General features: G+C 38.8%; 2 long non-coding RNA genes across 5 annotated transcripts in view; one reads left to right on the top strand and one right to left on the bottom strand.

The window, feature by feature from the left end:
- The window catches only part of LOC309877855, a 637,773-nt gene that overhangs the window by 375,934 nt on the left and 241,574 nt on the right, over nt 1–20,265 (bottom strand). The window lies entirely within an intron of this gene.
- LOC309878637 overlaps nt 1–20,265 on the top strand; it is a 235,056-nt gene that overhangs the window by 45,567 nt on the left and 169,224 nt on the right. For all 4 annotated transcript variants that reach the window (XR_014317586.1, XR_014317587.1, XR_014317588.1 and 1 more), the window contains exon 2: nt 528–649. This is a non-coding gene — a long non-coding RNA (uncharacterized lncRNA). The remainder of the gene's footprint in view (nt 1–527; nt 650–20,265) is intronic.

Consider the following 20,265-nt stretch of genomic DNA (forward strand, 5'->3'; position numbering starts at 1 on the left):
TTCATTTGTTGTTTAATAATCAACTGCTTCTTCTCCACTTACTTCTGTGTGTTCATATTGGTCATATACTAGTCACGTGGATTTAGGAGTAGAAGTCTATTTCCTATTTGGTTAATATGTTTTCAGGAAAAAAAAATCAATAAGATGTCTTTTGCTTTAACATACATAGACATCTTTAGATCACCTATATCTAACTTTACAATGCCTGGTTTCTCACTTACATAATTGTTACATGTTGTGAAACTGTTACTGTGGCATTCAACTTTCTAATGCATACCAGATACCCTGGAATCACATTAAAGTAACAGTAACTTTACTTCTGAATGACAAAAATGAGTTCTTCGAAGTCAGGCCCTTTATGGTATTTATAAATTTGCTCAAGATTACTGAGGATAATGCATAAACAATGTAAACAGGGCAAACTTGACACAGATGAACTGAAGAACAGTAATCTTGGAATTATACAGTGCAATGTTTTTATGCAATTATTGTTTCTGAAAGAACTGTGCATTGTCTTTATATTACAGGTCTGGAGAGCAACGTTTTCTGTCGATAGCAGTTTCTGTCTGGTGTGATGCCCCATTCTTGTGCTGATGCTACATGTAGCACTGAGCAGTACTGGAAAGGGGAAAAGGTCTCTTGGAATAAGGTATGTTTCTTTCTTCTCCACAAGGGCAGGGCTTGATGAAGTACTCCATAATCACTTTTCTATTTAATATAAATTAAGGCAAATAGGTATTTAAATCATGTATATTTGGGGGAAATGTTACTGATCTCACAGCTCTTGCTGCTATTGGCTGTACCTCTAGAATTATCAGCAGAATGTATGTTCAAGGTATCTCGACTGCACTGCAACAAAATTTACCATTCATGACCAGCAACAGAAACTTGTAAAGAGGAGGATGTATTTAAGATCCTAACGTTGGCTTTGTTGTGGGGGGAAAAAAAAAGTGTCTAAAATGAGAATGTTATCTATGATGGAAAAACTTAATTGCTTGTAAGTTTAAAGATCACTGCTATAGCAACAGAAGAAGCAAATGCACATGGTCTTTCTCCTCCTTTCTCCTCCTTTCTCCCTTAAAATAAATAAATAAATAAAAATATTAGAACAAATTGGAGCTGGGAAGACAAAAGAAAGTACATATAAAGAACTTAGAACTGAGAACCCTGGGGAAGAGGCTCTTGCTTGGAGAGGACCTTTTGGTGGAATACCTTGAAGAAGGGCTATAGGTCAGTTGTAGAAGTATGACAATGGAGGGAACAGTTATGAACTTAGTGTTTTGTTGGATCCATGTTTCACTTCACCTTGACTTGTTGTCATTTTTTGGTGGCTTCCTCTGTGTTTGTATCTACTGAACAGAGCTTTTAATGCATCCAAGTGTTATACTGGACCGTAACGTTCTATAAGCTTTTGTTAGTCTAACAGTTGTTTTCCAAAGTATTCTTAGGATGCTGTGAATGTTACCTATGACTGAAAGTATACTCCGTAGTCCCTGTGCTTGTGTTGTCAGAAATAGCATATCTTACCATTCTATACCCAAAGTTCTTTCCTAATAGAATGGTTATAATGAGCACTATTTTGAGTAATGTTTTCATGTTGTTTGTTCACATCATTTCTGGTCAAAGTGCAGTGCAATTAAAGATACTGCCTAAAGGCAGTATCTTCCAGTTTACTATCTTTTCACTGGTAAAAGACATATTGAGGTGAGAGTTTGTTACTTAAACACAGGACTGGTAAATATGACACACAACCTGCATTAGACCCATGACCATCTGGAGCAGCAGCTGAGCCCTTGGCAGGATACCCTGGGGTATGCAAAATGCACTAGTTGTTTGTGCTTAGCAGTTCTATCCTATATATTGGATTTTCATTGCAAGGAACCATAAAACCTAAACTGATTTAGTTAGGATTGTGACAGCCTGTAATCCTAGATTCAGAGGTGACCTAGACAGTATAAACTGTCTTTTGTAAGTGGGGGTACCTGGAAACTGCAAAGAAAGACACATAGAAATAAAGCAAGTAAGGCAACTGCTATGAAGACAATAGGGTGCTTAATTTATCTTATTTTCCCTAGATTGCTTTTCCTACTTTTCTATTCTTCATTGATAAGCAACTCACCCCTTTCAAGTGAGCAACACTTTTTCTGCGTTGTTCTGTCATTCATTATTTCACAAAAAATAAATGTATTAATTGCTCTGTGCTATAATGCATCTCTTCATTGTGTACCAAGTGTAAGGGAAAATATTGCAGTTGGTATCTGACATGTGGAACTAATTTGCCTCTGTTGGAGTTCAGGGAGAGGTCTTGGCTATTACTGTGGAAGAAAATATTACGAATTATAGGCACTTCATGATACTTCATTTGTAGTTTCCATTTGTGGTGATATACTATGAATAAGATATAGGGATGATACCCTGGCCCCACTGAAATCAGTGAGGGGGTTTCTCTTAACTTCAGCTAGGTCATGACCCTGGGAATCACTGCTGGCTCCTGGTGAAGGATTTGTTCTATTTGTGCCTCTAACTAGACCTCCTCTGAGGACTTAGTTTTTAATATTACTACCAAATCTACTTCTTAGGTAGTAATTCTCTCATAATGAAGTTTATTTGTACTTGATTTGGTGGATCCTATGCTCAGAGAAAAACACATTTTTATACCTATGTTTTTCTATCCTTAAATATGATGGTATTGTTAGGGGCAATTATAGACCAACTTTCAGGAAATAATATATGATAAGAAGACAGAAAGGACTTTGGAATAATTTCCCAAAGGATGATGTTGCAACCCTGTAGGTAAGATACAGTACAAAACTGTTCTGTTTGTTGAAGGCTATAAAATGGGCTGCAAGAAACAAGTTTGAACTCTGGGAGGAAAGACTTTACTAGCTCTTTAATATCACCATGTTCTGCGATCACAAACTCTTTCTTGAGTTTATTGTGGAATTTCCTTTGCGAACTATTCTTGATTTGATAAGCTTATTTTTTCCTCCATGGGTGGAAGATTCTTTATAAGTATTATTTTTGCTTTAGTAATAGACTCTTTCACATTCCTATAGTTGGGTCATGAGTCACACACATCATTCATAACTTACAAAACATTTGCTTTCATTTGCGTTCTCTTCATGGTTTCATAGTCTGTTACCTTCTCTACTGAGTTGTTAGAGATCTTTATCTGTGATATATATTGATGCTATATACAAGTATATTATATAAATAATAAAACAATATAATCTCACTAGTTTCTATTACTGTTTGATCAACACTCAACAAGTAAGTATTAAGCCTTTACTTTTTTAATTAACTTGCCAAAGCATGCCATTTATTCAACTGAAAGAATACCAAGAACAAGACCCTAGTGTTCTCATCACAGTTGTCCCAGATTTGCAAAGTATTTCAAGAGCCCTGGAGGTAGATAATCTTAAACTAATTTGTAAAGAAGCCAATATAAATAAATCTATTTTTACACAAGATTTGGTAGTGATAAGAATGTTTGATGGGGGGAAAATAATTCAGTGCAATTTGTAACTCAGAGAACATAATATATTTGACTCCTCTTTCTGTGTGACACAAAGAGTTCATATGTTGCACAGTGTTCATTTTTAATTAAACATTTTATCATCGCACAGCCTTTTATTGACATTCCTCATAATAGAGCTGATAAGATCTTGACCTACTCTTCAATAAAGCAATGTATAACTCAATATTCTGGCACATGCTGTTCCCTTCAGAATTAAACTCACAATTTTCTGTTTTAATTTAAAAAAAAAAATCATGTACTTTTATTCACATTTATTTACTTTAACTTCTCAGATTTATGCTTTTGTTTGAATTGTGCAATTTGGCTGCAACCATTTCTTGGGCTATTATTTCCGTTTATTTGAGCTTTTAGCTGTCTGACCATTTTATTGAATTTTTCCTCCTTTCTGTCTTTTCCTTTTAAAAATTTGCAATAAAAAGTGATTTATCACCTAATCTTGTTTCCTACTGTACCGAAGTCCAGTTTTGATCAGTGGCACTAACTTCACTCACAGTTGCCTAAATCATATGGTTACAGAGTTTTTGTTATCACAGAAATTCCTTCAGATAGTACATGAGAATAGATTTCTGAAGATATTCGCAAAGATGAATTTCAAATTTGATCCCTGTCAGTAACCTGAAAGAGCCTTATGAGATACACACTCACCATACTCACCTAAATAGGATTTCCATGTAGAATCACAAAATTTCTAGGTTGGAAGAGACCTCAAGATCATCAAGTCCAACCTCTGACCTAACGCTAATAATCCCCACTAAACCATATCCCTAAGCTCTACATCACAGAATCACAGAATCACAGAATTTCCTAGGTTGGAAGAGACCTCAAGGTCATCGAGTCCAACCTCCAACCTAACACTAACAGCCCTCCACTAAACCATATCCCTAAGCTCTACATCTAAGCGTCTTTTGAACACTTCCAGGGATGGTGACTCCACCACTTCCCTGGGCAGCCCGTTCCAATGCCTAACAACCCTTTCAGTGAAGAAGTTCTTCCTAACATCTAACCTAAAACTCCCCTGGCTCAACTTAAGCCCATTCCCCCTCGTCCTGTCACCAAGCACGTGGGAGAACAGGCCAACCCCCACCTCGCTACAGCCTCCCTTGAGGTACCTAAAAAGAGCGATAAGGTCACCCCTGAGCCTCCTTTTCTCCGGGCTGAACAAGCCCAGCTCCCTCAGCCGCTCCTCGTAGGACTTGTTCTCCAGACCCTTCACCAGCTTGGTCGCCCTTCTCTGGACTCGCTCGAGCACCTCCATGTCCTTCTTGTAGCGAGGGGCCCAAAACTGAACGCAGCACTCGAGGTGCGGCCTCACCAGAGCTGAGTACAGGGGGAGAATGTCTGTTGACTTGCTGACCATCAGGTGTTGCAAAACCTGCTTTCTCAGTAATCTCCTAATCTTTTGCTGTATCAGCTCTCCCAGATGATAACCACTCAACTACCCCACACTTCTTTTTCATGCTTCAGAGAAACAGCTCTGGGCATTTGCTCTTTGTCTTTGTCTTTGTATCCCTAGTCTGTCATTATTCACAGTAAATGTATATTGATTTTAGCAGAAAATTTTGAGATAATCTAATGAACTAATTTGAAAATACCTTATATAATATATAAAAGACAAAGCAGAAATGCCTTGCACTTTTGGAAGTTTTTGTTTGTTTGTTTGTTTTTAATAGAGAATATTAGGCTTGACTATTGAAGATATATTTGTTACACCCTCACAAATTTCAAACCCTGGTTTGTCATCATAGCAGAAGTTACAGAATCACATAGGGCCTCTGAGTATGTCATGCTGTGAATATTTGAAAATTAGACCTCTCAAAAAATGTTGCCAACAAATTTCAGATTGTCAAGGATAAATGGGTATATGATATATTGAACCAAGTAGATAATAAAGGCTTTAATTTTCTGTTTTTGAACTGATGTTTGTTTGTTTGTTTTCTTTGGGAGTTGTTGCTCCCTTCCTCTCCCAATTTAGCTCTCCAGGAAAATGTACTGTCATGTTATTAGAAGTTTAGAGACTTGTATTCAGATACTCAGATTCTTTAGTTGTTGGGAGACAGAAGTATTGGAGAGCCTGGAAGACAGGAAAGCAAGTTACTTGAAAATAAGCAATGTGTTGTGCTTTGTGCTTTCTTCTTTTCCTAGCTGTTTAGGAAAAAGAAGTAAATCTAGCAGCATGTGTAGCAGACTCAAGTTGGAGAATACTGTCAAGGCAGAAACAATCAAGGTGTGCTTGGGGTATCTACTAAGGGGCTGGCATGGGTGCCAGAAGCCACGCCTTATCTTTCCTGCCACTGCTATCCATGCTTTCTAGATTACGCTAAATGAGGTAAATGCCAACATAAGTATGCCTCTGCTTGCTGTGCAAGCATATGATCGATACATTAAAGATGCGGGGCCTCACCATACTCGACGGAGGAGAGGGAAGGATGCTTGAGAAAATGAGACAGCTGATAAAATTTAGTCATATCCATCCCTGAAATATCAAATGTTAAACCAGGAATAAGCCATATCAGATGAAGCTGCCCATTACATTAGAGGTACCAGACATCACCACTGAAATAAAGATACCTGATTTTAATCAGACAATAGAGAGATTCAATTTATGTGCAGAAGGACCTTGAGACAGTGATGAGACTGCTCATTTGTTTGATCTTCCTTGTTCCTCCCACCCTGGGCAGTCCTGCAGGCTGACATGGAAAGTAGAAAGGCATAGGGTGGGTATTTTGCTTGCTTGACTTTTTGTTGTTTTGTTTTGTGATTTATTCTGTTACTTTTTTTTTTTTTTTTTTTTTTTTTTTGCCCATGCCTCTGCTAGATGAATAGTCAGTGAAAGCTAGGATGGTGACTGGCATCTTAACAGATGTGTTGTGATAGGTTTTTAAAGGGCTTCTGGAATCAGTAATGTATGCTTTGGGGTTATAACCGTGCTTAAAACGGGTTAGAAAACAAAATTCATGTGTATTTGCTGTTGAACATTTACCTAAATGTTCCCTTGTATGTAGGGAACTAACAAGATTCCCCTCCCACTTTAAATGGAAAGTAAAGTAGCATATTTATAAAAGAATAAAAACCTTAAAATATAATCACAATGTCATTTAATGTAAATTTTGATAAATGAAGAAACGTGTTTTAAAGTACACAATGTAGCATGTAGCAGTTTGCTTTCGTGAGCATCTCTAAATGAAAAAGTTAGACTGTGCTTTTCCATGACCATACTCAAAGAAGTGAAAGTGTTATTTCTCCAATGACAAATATTTTATATTGGTTAATTAAATTTAAAAAATAGCTTGTGTGGCAGTACTTTTACAGCAAGTAATGATGTTCAAAGATATGCCCTTGCTGGGGGGAAGGTGAAAGTGTGGTTTAACTAAATTTGTAATCTCATTTTAAGAGATCTGCATTCAAATTTACATAAGTTAGTATTTAAAGCCCACTTAAAGTATAGGATATAATAATGGTACAGTTGGGAAGCCCGTGTACCGGTCAGCAATGGGACATATTAGATAAGATCAGGATGACCTAGGTAGATAGTTCTGACATTGTAGCATGCTGAATTATCAGCTAAAACTCATGAAAATTCACAAACACTTTATGTAAAAAAAGTGTTTGCTTTTTTTTTTTTTTTTTTTTTTTTGTAAAAAAGTGTTTGCTAATTTGCTTTTACATAAAATTGAGACAGGAGAAAAAAAGGAAAAAAAAAAAAAAAGAATTATGTAGCATTGTTATTTATGTGTGTATTTGTTTAATGCTTTAGATTTTCCTGAAAGGGAAGGTTCTTGACTGTCAGTCTCACTTCAGTGCCTGGTAAAGTTATGAAGATTATTCTGGGAGTTACTGAAAAACACCTGAAAGATATTATGGTCTTTTGTCTCAGCCATCATTTTATGATGTTGCCTATCCAGGTGACCAAGGGAAGCTAGTTGTAGTCTTTTTGCATTTCAGCAAAGCTTTCAATACTTTTTCTCACAGTATCATTCTGGAGGAAATGTCCAGCATCCAGTTAGACAAATGCACAATATGATGAATAATTGGCTGATGGGTCAGGCTCAAAGGGTTACGGTAAATGGGGTTACATGAGACTGGTGGATAGTCATTGTTGGGGTTTCCCAGGGCTCCATTTGAGGGCCAGTTCTCTTCAATGTTTTCATAAATGATGTGGATGTGGGACATGAAGTTATACTAAGTTTGCATACTACACTCAGTTGGGAGGAGTGGTTGTTTCCGTTGAAGGCAGAGAGGCCTTGCAGAGAGATCTGGACAAATTAGAGGGCTCGACAATCACCAAGCATGTGAAGTTCAACAAGAGCAAGTGCCAGATTCTGCAACTGGGAAGGGGCAGCCCAAGCTATGCATACAGACTGGGATGAGAGGCTGGTGAGCAGCCTTGTGGAAAGGGATCCGAACATTTTGGTCAATGGCAAGTTGAATATGAGCCACTAGCATGCCCTGACAGCCAAAAAGGCCAGCTGTACCCTGGGGTGCATCAGGCACAGCATTGCTAGCCAGTCAAGGGAGGGGATTGTCCTGCTCTGATCTGTGCTGGTGTGACCTCACCTCAAGCACTGTCTGCAGTTTTGGGTGCCACAGCATAAGAAGGACATAAAACTATTAGAGTGTCTGAAGGAGGGCTACAAAGGTGATGAAGGGTCTGGAGGGCAAGACGTATGAGAAGTGGCTGCAGTCACTTGGTTTGTTCAGCCCAAAGCAAAGCAGGCTGAAGGGAGGCCTCGTGGCTGCCTGCAGCTCCCTCACGAGGGGAGCAGAGGGGCATGCGCTGAGCTCTGCTCTCTGCGGACAGCAACAGGACTTGAGGGAACAGCATGGAGCTGGGACAGGAAAGGGTCAGGCTGAGAGTTAGGAAAAGGTTCTTCACCAAGAGGGTGGTTGGGCACTGGAACAGGCTCCCCAGGGAAGTGGTCATGGCACCAAGCCCGCCAGAGTTTGAGAAGTGTTTGGAAAATGTTATCAGGCACATGGTTTGATTTTGGGATGGTTCTGTGTGGAGCCAGGAGTTGGACTCAATGATCCCTGTTGGTCCCTTCCAACTCAGGATATTCTACAATCCCGTGCTTTTATGACTATGTGTTTTGGTTACATTAAATTGTTTAAAATCTTCAAAAATGGATGTGTTTCAGTTATCAGATTATTACCTGACAAAACAGCAGTTAATACAGAGTTTAGAGAATGTTATTAGAATACTTAAGTGCATCATTCAAAATGAGTGAATAAGCTTTGTCTTGATTTTTTTTCTTTTTTTTTTTTTTTGGTGGTATACCCACTGCAAATGTTACTATTCTACAGAAAACAATTTAATGATTCAAGGAGTACAATAGTTAATTGTTAATGTGCTGATATCAAACTTATAAAATAGAAAAAACTTTTTACTAGATGATGCTCAAATTATTAATATAAACATTTAAAATCTACTATTAAATTAAAAAAAAAGGCAACACAACAAAACATCAGTGATTAGACCTATTTAGCTCACAGACTGTCACATAGAGAATACGTATAATACCTAAAACATTTATATGTAAAGAAATTAGAAAATACGTAGATCTCAAGGAAAAAAGACTCTTTGAGCATTCAGATAGAACTTGGAAAATACAAGTTTAGCTTGTGAATTTTACCATGCTTTTTCTTGATCTGCCTTCATCTCCTAGGAGAAAATAAGTGACAATTTTAGCAGATCATTTTAGTTCATTTTAGTCCAGGTCCTTTGTTGATAATATGAAGTTGATTTTCTACCATTTTTTCCTCTCTTTTCCTGTTGGATATATTTTATGGCAAACATTGGATAAAGAGCAGAGTTTTAAGCCGTGCTTTTTTGTTGTTTTTGTTGTTTTTTTTTGTTTTTTTTTTTTTTTCTAGTTATAACAGATATGTCTTAAACGGTTACAGACAAAGAAAAATAGTGAGATGCATATTCTACATTGCACTGAGGTATATGCATATTCATGTATACGATACATTATTTTAATGCAACTTCCCACTATGTGGTTCTGCTCTCCCCTGTATCCACATACACACTGAATTGCAGTTGAGGTCTGGCTTTAATGAAAGGAGATTCTTCTGCTTTGCAGTTGCTCTCAGTTGTTGTATTTAGTGCTCTGATGTGGCAGCTTTCACTGTATCCATAAAATATGAGCAAGCATCAATAAGCTATCCAAGAGAAAGGAGTTTTAAGGAGGTATTTGAATGAGGAGAGGATGACCATACAAAAAAGGAAGGAGAGTTCTCTGAGTATAAAGGCACTGGGGAGAAAAGGAGAAGGTCATTTGGGCGAGAAAGCTTGTAAGCATCTTGTCATGGGGTTAGATGATAAGTTGAAATAGTAAATTCCACACTGCAATCAGTGTGTTCTGTGAGTGTGCACCTCTTGGATTAATGAAGGTATCCACTCTTCCTCTGCTCCCTGTGCAGCTCTTCAGATACTCATACCATGAAGTCAAAGCCATGGATGTTCACCACTCTTAGATCTGGGGGCGGAGGAAATTGCAGTAAGTACTTGTAAGAGCAGTTGCACTGAAAATCCCATTTGAACAAAGCATTTTAACTCATTCCTTAGTCAGTTAAAAGCATTTGTGGAGAATTAGGGAACAGAAAAAGGCTTTCTTTTCTACACAGCATGGGCTACCAATCAGGGAAAGAGGGCACAATTTTGTGAATTAAATGACTGGTCACGCATCATGAATAACGAATAGTGATTGTTCATATTGGCCAGTTAAAAGTTGTGTCAGAGGGTCAAATATGTTTGCACACACAGCTCAAGGACTTGTGACTAATGAAGTAATTAATAACACCCATGACCTACTTGCAGACACCTGGTGAACAGATTTAAGGGCTCCATCCATTGGTTACAATTCTAATGGAACAATTCCACCAGCTCTAACTAAAATTGTGTAAAATCAAGACTAGAAAATAAACTTTCATGATGTAGTAAAAGTGCCCGTACCTAAACACCTTCTGCATTATATCTTTTATTAATATGAATGTAGCTGGATGGATTCTGTGCTCAGTTGTGTCATCCCACTCAGTCCAAACCAGCAGAAGCCCAAGCCACCAGAACCTTCACATATTTGTTATCACAAAATAACGCATATTCACACATGCGTTATTTTTTATTTAGATTTTGAGTATGACATACTGTCACAATAATTATATTCCTTGACTAATAATATTCAATAATGATTCAGCCAAGCTCTGTCCAGAGACAGGCAAAGGTCTAATCTGCTTTTCCAGGAGTTTGTACTTGGTTCAAGGAGCAAGTCCATTGAGGCCACTGGACAGAAGAGGAAACCTTCGTGAGGGAGGGTTGAAGTGCGGGTCAGGATTGGTCATGGAGATGCAGCTTCCACACAGCATTTCTTGTTCCAGTGACTATTGCAAACAGAAACATATTCCCATCCTATTGGGAGGAGGGAGAGGAGGCTGGGGCTGAGAGCAGGCAAAACTCAGAACCACAAGATTTTTAACTCCATTGTGTATTTAGAGCAGTTGTTGTAGTCAAGGGCTGATGTGCTACTCTAAAGAACAAATAAGAACTGCAGCAGTCTCCCTGCATTGTTGCATTTTACACAGGATTTACTTGAATACTATTTTATACTTGTCCCTAAATATATATATATATTATATAAATATATATTATATAAAATATATATTATATAAAATCTTTTTGAGGAAGGAGTAAAGGGGGACACTTTGGTTAGAATGCAGGGTGTAAACTGTAAGACACTGAGTTTGTAAAATCTTTAGTCTCTTTTGCTTTTTGTTCTGTAATTGATTACTAGCACCCCCTTTAACCCACCTTAAAGGGCAAGCAGGAAATTCATGTTTTCGTTCATCAGCCCATCCCTCTGAAAAGCGTTCAATATTAAAACAGTTTGCGAGGAGCAAAGGCAGAAGAAACAAGAGGCCCAGTTAGACCGTGGCAAGGTTAGGAGATGCATGTCTGACGCCTGCAGCAAATATCGGCTCTTGTTCCTGTACATTTTTTGCATGGGGAGACCAAGTTAATTGGGGTATGGCTCTGTTCTTTCCTTTATGTGTGACCTTTTATTATCTCTGTGGCCCTGTAGTTCATGCAGTGTCATAAAGCTGTGGGAAAGTCTTGCAGCTAGTGTTATCAGCTGTTGGAAATTAACTTGAAAAATGAAATATCTGTGTTTCCTTTTGCCTGAAGGTGTCTGGGAGTCTGTAAACTGCTGCAAAGGTGCAATTATTGTGGTTGTGATTTTGCTGTAGCTGAGTGTTTCTTGTGCATCTTTTTCCCTTCTTTCTCTCCCCTTCTCTGCCCCCCCCCCCCCCCCTTTTTGGTGCAAGCTGTGGGCTGGCGATCAGGTGTTGTGCTGGGGAAGGAGGGGGGTTATTTTAGGAGGGGGCTACACGGCATAATTCCCACGAATGTAGGAGGAGGATGAAAAAGATAAAGAAATTTTGTTTTTCTGAGCTAGAGGATTCTCTGCATGACTTCCCCACTGATGGGATCATGTGCTTTCAGGCTGAGATTTTATTAACAATTCAAATGGAAATTGAGGGCACAGGAGGAGCAGATTCTCACATAAACTTGATCTGTCCATGAATGCAGTTCTCTGTTTGCCCTGACCCTGCATGGCTTAAGACACTGCCTGTGAGGCCAGAGTGCCAGACACAAAGAAAGAAATGAAAAGCAAGCACATTCCAGTAGTCTGCACAAAGGCAATGGAGCAGTTTCTAGCTGTCTCCCCAGAGAGAGATCTTATCTCCTTGTGGCTAAAACCCTTTAGCGTGTTTATTTGTACTCTAGCACCCGAGGTTTATGAATTGATAGGGATGCCGATTAAATGCTGCAAGTTCCCTCAGTGAGCCTTTTTGGGGGACACGGTGGCATCCTGCCAGTATTTTCTTCCCCACATATGTACCAATATTTATCAAAATGTCACTCTGCTTTCCCGATGAGCCAAGGCAGACAAATGTTGAGGGAGAGGGTGCTCTGGAAAACACCTTCTGTAACAAAAGTCGTCACCAGCCTGAGGAGAGTTTTGCAGAACTTTGGCACTGGGATTCAGTGCCTGTTTGTAACCTTTGAAGCATTGGCGCAGATGGTGGCCGAGCCTTGCCGGCAGTCAGGAAGGTTGCTTCCGAGTAGCTGAAGTGATGGGGCATTTTGTGTGTGCTCCACTGACCTTGTGCTGGGGAGCCAGCAGCAGGCAGCACCGGGCAGAGGGAGGACAGAGGACAGCAGAGGCACAGCTGCTGTGGCCACAGCTGCAGGGCCATCACTCTCCACCAATGGCAGGCAATGGGTGATACTGCTGGCTGGCGATGAGAGCTGGGAGCTGTGGCGGGGCTTTTCTGCTCTCCCTTGTCACTGCACTGAGAGAGGAGGTGGGAAAGGCAAAAAGCAAGGACTGTATCACAGTGCAGAAGTGGATTTCTTATTCCCCGCCGTTGCCTGATGTTAACCTTAGCAGTGCCTGTGAATGCTGGAGATGCCGTAATCAAAGTATTAAACACTGATATTTCAGGCTCTCCTAAGCAGACCTCCTTTCATGAAGGTTCTAAAGCTGTAGGAAAAAAAGAAGTAAACAGATGTTTTTACTGTGGTTATTCCAAAGAGTCACAATTTTAATTGCCCTAGTTTTCCTTATTTTCAGCCAAAAAAAAAAAAAAGAAAAAACAACCAACACCTAATGCCAGCAACTTTTAGGTAGCAAATCATAACCATATGTTTTCCCATTTTTCTTAAAGCATTTAAAGCTTTTGAAACTTCTGATAGTTCTTAAAATAGTTTAATTAGTGGAAAGAGACTAGCACAGGACACTGACTCGAATAGTTCTGTTCCCTTAATTTTATGGGGGTTATATTATCCAAAATTAATGGTTGTACTTAGGCAAATTGTCAGTAATTGGTGACAAAATTGCTTTATTGCTTTTCTTTCATTTGATGCTAATTAATGGCCCTACATTATTAAGCTCAATCCCCTTCTGCATTTCTCCATCTCCATAAACATTCTTAGTTGTAATGTGTTGGAGTAAATATTTTTTTGTTCAACATATGTAATAATTGCTCTACAGAAATGTTATAACAGACAGATTTCTGGTGTAATATTTCCTGAAAAAAAATATAACTACTCGAGGGCTTGAAGGCACTTTCATATTCCTAAGAAGGAATACCTTAGTAGTATAGAGTACTAATTGATTCATGTGGTAAATATTATCTTATTAAAACGTTACCGAGATACTTTTTTTTTTTTTTTTAGCAACTTTCTTAGCAGTTGCTGTACAAAATCTAGGTTTCATTTTGTGCAAGTTAAAAATCACCATACCTTCTCTCCTATTATTTTACAGGGTGTTAGATGAAATATTTCTGTTTCACTGGACTTGAATAACCCCACAGAATTTGCAGCCATGTTTTTCACCTGTTAACGAAACTGGCATACAGGGTGGTGAAACCCTCATACAGACTGGTGCTTATCCATGTTTTTCAAATGATATTATTGTAATGCTGTTTATTAAAATGCGTATATGTATGTGAATATATTTTAAAGTCTAGAATAAATGCAATAAGGAAAAGCCACTTCCATTTCTCATACAAGCATTATGGAAAAACAGCTTCTCTGTGTGTGCGTGTGTGTATGGCTGGGGAGAGGTATTTTGTTGTTCATTAGGTAAAAATTTAAGAAAGCATTCGAAATGAATATGTGCCACAAAAATTTGGTGTATTGAACATATACCAAAGTAGAATAGAAAAGAAAAATATAAACATTAAATGACTACAAAAAGGGAGTTTTGATGGTGTTTTAAGAAAACAATAATGAAAAAGAACACTGAAAGACATAAAAGATTTCAAAATACAGGACAAAATATTTTACAGTTTCACAAATCATACTTATTTTCATTCTTGTCTAATCCTGTATTACAAAACTCTGAGAACTGCATCTTTTGTTTCACTGATGAAGGGTGGCATCAATGGTGAAATATTGTCTCTGTTCATTGCCCAGATTTATCTTTAATTTTAGTTAAACTGAAAGTTTCCAAAATTATGATTTCTTATTCATTGGCATGCTTATTTTCATGTTTTGTCATGAGTTAGGTTTTGCAAATATTTAGAAATTATTTTTAAAATAAAGTGCGTACTTTTATAGAGAGTTAAAACATTAGAAGATGGTATGTTAGGTAAATTAATCTTTAGATTAATAATTCAAGTTTAATAAGCAAATTCACATCTCTTTTTGATATGTGATTTATTTATTTATTTATTTATTTATTTTGTTCCCTCCAAAATGCAGTTGTTGAGAAAAAGAAGATAAAATTGACATTTGGAGTTAGAAATGTTTATTGTTACATAAGTACTTTTTCTTGGAATAAAAAGGAAAAAAGAAGTGAAATTTGATTTTTGGCATGTTGAATTATTTTAAATTTATTGAAGAATTTTTACTTTATTTGTTTAAAGGATGCTCAGCTACAAAAACTTTGTGGCAGAGTAGAAAATCATCAATAACTTTGAACTCTGTCCCATCCCCGATTTCCACTGAGTACCTTGTTCTTACACATGGCTGGAATGAAATACATGGACATAACTTTGTTTCGAAGGCAGCTAAGAGAAACTGTGGCTTTTCAGAGTCCCAGCAAAGAGCCATACCCTGCAAACAGCCTGAATTATTTTATTTTTTTTTAGTGAACTATCTGATGTGAAAACTGCCCCAGCAACAGGCAGGAGGAGGTCAGTGTTTGCCTGGGTTTCCACCCATATTCCTTATCTGGTATAGAAATATCCTATTTCTTCCTCCTTCCTGCATCATCATGGGTTTTTGATATCTTTGCTCTGACTAGAACTGTAATTTGTAACTCTGTGTACGAGTGCTTAGACGGGTATAAAACATCAGTACTTATATATTACCGAGGGGAGTGCCATATATCACCTCAGACGGTGTGGTGCAAGGGCTCTTAGCTTATTAACAGTAACCCTTGCCTGGTTTCAGGCGTAGCGAAGCTCTGGGCTGTTACAGTGCAGGGGCAGCATTCAGCTGCAGCTCAGATTCACCTGGTTCAGTGGGATGGATGGGAGCTGGTCCTGCACCATCAGCTCTGCTGGCTGCTCCCCACAGAGCATCCTCCCTGCCCCAGCCCTGCAGTGGCCTTGCAGAAGGAGGGCTTGCAGCAGTGCCCTTCTGCCAAAGTGTTGTCTCTTGGATGTCTGTTGGAGCAAACTTGATGGTTCTCACCTGTCAGTGAGGTAACTGGAAGAAGGTAGCCCATAGCTCATGCCATATATGCTGAAATTCACTGCAGCAGTAGAAGGGTGAGAAGACTGAAGTCTTGTTTATACAGGAGCACAAGTCACTTACCTTGATTTCTGCTTTTGCAGAGACAGGAGGTGACTCATTTCCCAGTAGGGGTGAGAGTTTGTTTCCATTGTAATTGCAGGAGGCTTTTACTGAGGGACTTGGTGGACCTCAGAAGTTTCCTCTCACTTGGACATCAGGGGACACACACCGCTCAGGCAACCTTGCTTTCACTGCTCATGTCAGTTGGTGAAAAGGCATGACTGAGAAAAAGCTTGGCAGGTTTTCTCACCTGCACTTGTGTGTCTGTGCTTTTGCTTGAATGTGGGGATGTTGATATTGTTGGACTTCAAATGTCTGTTTGTTTTAGATACTCTGAATTTGAATCACAGAATGACAGAATTTCTAGGTTGGAAGAGACCTCAAGATCATCGAGTCCAACCTCTACCTAACACTAACAATCCCCACTAAACCATATCCCTAAGCTCTATGTCTAAACGTCTTTTAAAGACTTCCAGGGGTGGTGACTCCACCACTTCCCTGGGCAGCCTGTTCCAGTGTCTAACAACCCTTTTGGTAAAGAAGTTCTTCCTAACATCTAACCTAAAACTCCCCTGGCACAACTTTAGCCCATTCCCCCTCGTCCTGTCACCAGGCACGTGGGAGAGCAGACCAACCCCCACCTCACTACAGCCTCCTTTAAGGTCCCTGGGTCCTTTAAGGTAAAGAGCAATAAGGTCCCTGGAGGGAGATGCATACTTGATTGCAGTGACAGCAATGAGAGTTTAGGTCCTAAACTTAAATGTTTTGAATTGCCTCATAGATACCACTTTGTTTCAGAAGCTTCTTCCAAAGCTGAGCTGAACACCCATGAAGCACACATTTCTTCAGCTCTCAGTTTTAAAGAAGCCTCTCTCTCATGGACTGTGTAGGCACCATGAAGTTGTGGCATTATGACTTCTCTGAAACTCTGGCATTAATACTGTTCCAGTTTACATCTCAATGAGGGTTGCCAAATTTTCTGCCAGATTATGATGGTGATGCCTAGTATTTAATATTGACAGTATTCTAATAAAACATTAGGCATAATGCCAATAGGCATAAGATATTTCATCTCTGATTTCTGTGATAGAAAGGTTTTTAATGATACCCCAGTAATTTTCTGCTTTTTAGCAGTAATTCCATGAGGAATATGTATTGGCCTCAGTTAGTGTTTGAAAAGCCCATTTATTTTAATTTTTTCTGAGGATGACTCTGGATTAGACACTGTTGTGAAAGATGAGGAGAATATATGACAACCAGTCCATAAACTTTCAATAATACTGCACATTTGGTGACCGTTAGAGAGTAACGTAAGGTTCCCTACCTTCAGAAAATCATGCTGTAACTTTGGTGTAATATTGAAAATTAATTACTTTGAGGTCTGTTGTGTAAACACACTTTCTGAAAAAGCAATAGCAACAGAAACTAAAGTTACTACATTCTTAAATTTGCCTAATACTGATTAATTGAGGAATCTTTCTCATTTGAGAGGTCATGAGTATCTCAGCCTTGTACTTACAGCCAAGTAGTATTTGATTACATGGAGGAAAAAAAGGTGCTCTAAGACTAAGTGTGAACATAATAATGAAGAAACAATGCAACATAGTCAACCAGGCATGAAGAATTATCTACTGAAGGTAAGAGGCCAAGTGTCTCATCAGTTGGATTTTAATAATGCCTGGCAGAAGTGCTTATAGTTGTACAGCAATTGTTTTAATATCTAATTGAGTTTCAAGCTGAAATATTACAGTCTGTCTTGAAACATGAAGAGAACATTTCCTGTGAAGCGATGTCTAAGTATTTCTTTAGGTACTAAACTGAGAGCAGAAAATTGGTAATACTTGCTTTCAGATTCCAGGAGCCTTCTAACTATGAATAACTAAAGCTGTATCCTGTGCAGTTTTACTATTGTTACCTCTTTCCTCTTCCTGCCTTTATAATTTATTTTGTTTACCATATTCACTTGATGCAGCTTGTTCCATTTTTGTTTTTATTTTTTATTATTTTTATTTTTTCTGTTAGCTTTTTGCATTGGGCACTGCCATTTGCTTTGTGGTCAGCAGCATACCGAGGAGGATGTGTCCTGATTCTGCCTGGGGAGTCCAGCTGCAATGGCGATATGGACTTTAAACACAAATGTGACTCCAAAGCTGACATACTGATTATGCTCCCAATAATCTAGCATTACCCTTACACAGTCAGGAGTACAAGATCATCCTAATGGAATGGTAGAAAAATTAAGACTTTTTTTTTAAAAAAAGCTTATATATATATATATTTACAGAGCATGTAAGCTGAAATGGATGCAATACACAAAATATAGCCTTCTTTTGGAATGTTTTGTGTGTGTTATTTTTTGTTGTTGTTGTTGTTTTGTTTTCAGTTTGATTTCTCATGATTGATTGGTATGTGAAGCTGGAGCTTTTCAGGAAAAGTCTGGGATTATGAGCGCGTCAGCCTCTGCTTTTAGCACAGCAATGAGGTTATCAATAATGCATTGGCGATCTCAGAATCCTTGAACATAGGGAAATCACAGCTGGTCTGGGTTTATTGTCGAAATTGCAGATTTGCGCCAAGAGGTCACGACAACTGCATGTCAGACAGCCACACACACACTCACACAGACGTGTCTTGGGGGAATGAGGGGGATAATATCTGAAGCATTGCCACTGCCCATGTTATAAACTCCTCATATGCTTCTATAGTACAGCTTAAAAAGCAGCATATTTCATGCTGCTGGCAGTGGCCTTTTGACACTTTGGCCTTTCCCAGTATTATAAGTTTTATTGTTTTCCTGACAAGTTTATTCATATACTAGCAGCTTGCTTGGCAGCAATATTCAAGCTTAGTACTTAGGCTTTCTGGTCACGGTGATGGCTAGCAGTAATAGAGAGGGAAAATAAGTGAGTGTGGAAATGCAAAGCTGTCTCTTGTTACATTTTATCGATCACATTCTGGTGTCATTCAATTAAGACAGAAATGTGATGGATAGTGTCTGCATAGATTCCTACTTTGCTTTCCAGCCGTTCCATGTAAAGCTTTTTGGGGGAGGGAGGAGGAAAGGAAGGGTGAGAGGAGGAGGGGGTAACAAATCAAAGATACAGTGTGATTTGAATTACAGATTAAACTTATCTTTTTTAAAAAATGTTATTCTAAAGGTACCTTGAAAAGCAATATTAGCTGAGCTAGTATTCTATGTTTTCTTGCTAATAAGTATCTGGAAATGTCTGGCCTATCATTCATTGTGGTAACGTTTATTTTGATCTAGATCTTGTCTGTGATTTATGAATAAACACTTGATTCTTCTGAATTTAGTACACAGAAAGGGCTCAAGAAAAGAAAGGACTTACTTTCCTAAGAAACTAATCTGCATGCTTTAAGGCAGTAATTCCAGATAAACATCTGAAGATAAGGGTTGTTCGTTTCAGTCTGTTGTTTACTTTAATATGGTTTAAAAAAATAATCATTGAGCAGTTCTGTAAATGGAATACAAAAATCCTGTGACAGGCTCCATAGGTTTAACTGGAACTACATCAATTCAGAACAAGTGAGCCTCTCACCCAGCCTTCAGACTGTGGTAATTTCAGAACTAATTAATTATTTTCAATCGAACTCATGTTTTTTCTGTCTATAGTGTGAACGAGGTAGCCCTAGACTTCACCAGCCATTTCCAGAACCTTCTTCTGTTGTCGCACCTGCTGCAGGCTCCATGGTTGGACACAGAAGTTCCCTGGGAGAAAGACCATGGTAGCTCTCACCTCCTGGTCTTCCCAGGGGATGTACAGAGGAAGAGGTTGCAACTTGAAGGGTAATGTCTGTAGCAGGTTTGGGATTTTCTGCTGAAATGGGGTTACATGGGAAGAAGCCAACTGGCCAGAGCCAAATGGCTTCACAGATGTGTATTGGCTATTACAACCATCTCAAGCAAGTAAGCAAACAAACAAAAACAAAGTCCCAAAACCTGAACAAAACAAATAGATTCCCACCAGCTGGCTGGATGAGCTTCTGGGAAACCTGGTTTTCCAAAGTCCACAGCTGTGCCCAGGCACTGCTGGGCTGGCACTGCTGGCTTGCCAGGCTTCTGTCTGCCTGGCTGGTGGGGACACTTCCTCCCTCGTCGCTCTCCTGCAGATCCCAAAGTCCCCTATCCTGCACTGGTCCCAGGGGCTGAGAGACAAGTGCAGAAGCCCTAGCAGCCACATTTTAGCTAAGTCTTGGAGCTGTGATATTTAGGGATGTATTTTCCTTGCAACTGCTGTTACTGAATCCGCAGTTAAAGCTGTGGGAGGTATTAATTTTTCTGAGAACTAATTAAGTTTTAAGATTTGTAAGTTTTAAGGCAATTAATTTTTAAGTTACATTTTAAATGTGATGAAGCTTGGGATACTTCTAGTTTTATAAACCAAAGAGCACATTTCTA

Source organism: Aythya marila (genome assembly GCF_965140915.1).
Source record: "Aythya marila genome assembly, chromosome: 1".
NCBI lineage: Eukaryota > Metazoa > Chordata > Aves > Anseriformes > Anatidae > Aythya > Aythya marila.